Below are 505 nucleotides of genomic sequence, written 5' to 3'. Positions count from 1 at the left end.
TTTTTTAATTGTGATTTGGGTGAAAATTTACAGAGCAAATACACTTTCCATACAGCAGTTCACATATACTTTGTCTCATGACATTGACCACAATTGCAACACTGAAACTTGAAAGCATCAACTCTTCTTCAGTCTTCTATGTTCATTGTCTAGCTTTCACGTGCATATGAGGTGATTGAAAATACTATGGCTTGGGTTAGGTGCACCTTAGTCTTCAAAGAGACATCTTTGCTCTTCAGCAAGAGACACCTTTGCTCTTCAGCACTTTAAAGAGGTCTGAAGGATTTGCCCAGTGCAATACGTTGCCTGATGTCTTGATTGCTGCTTTCATTGGTGTTGATTGTGGAACCAATAGGAAATCTTAAACAACTTCAATCTTTTTTCCATTTATCATGCTGCTTATGGTATAGTTGTGAACATTTTTGTTTTCTTTATGTTGAGGTATAATCCATACTGCAGACTGTAATCTTTAATCTTCATCAGTAAGTGCTTCAAATCATCTTCA

Source organism: Orycteropus afer, unplaced genomic scaffold (assembly GCF_000298275.1).
Source record: "Orycteropus afer afer isolate SDZICR_OR568_19922 unplaced genomic scaffold, OryAfe1.0 scaffold00022, whole genome shotgun sequence".
NCBI lineage: Eukaryota > Metazoa > Chordata > Mammalia > Tubulidentata > Orycteropodidae > Orycteropus > Orycteropus afer.
The sequence above is the reverse complement of the archived record's forward strand: the minus strand, read 5'-3'. Positions refer to the sequence as shown.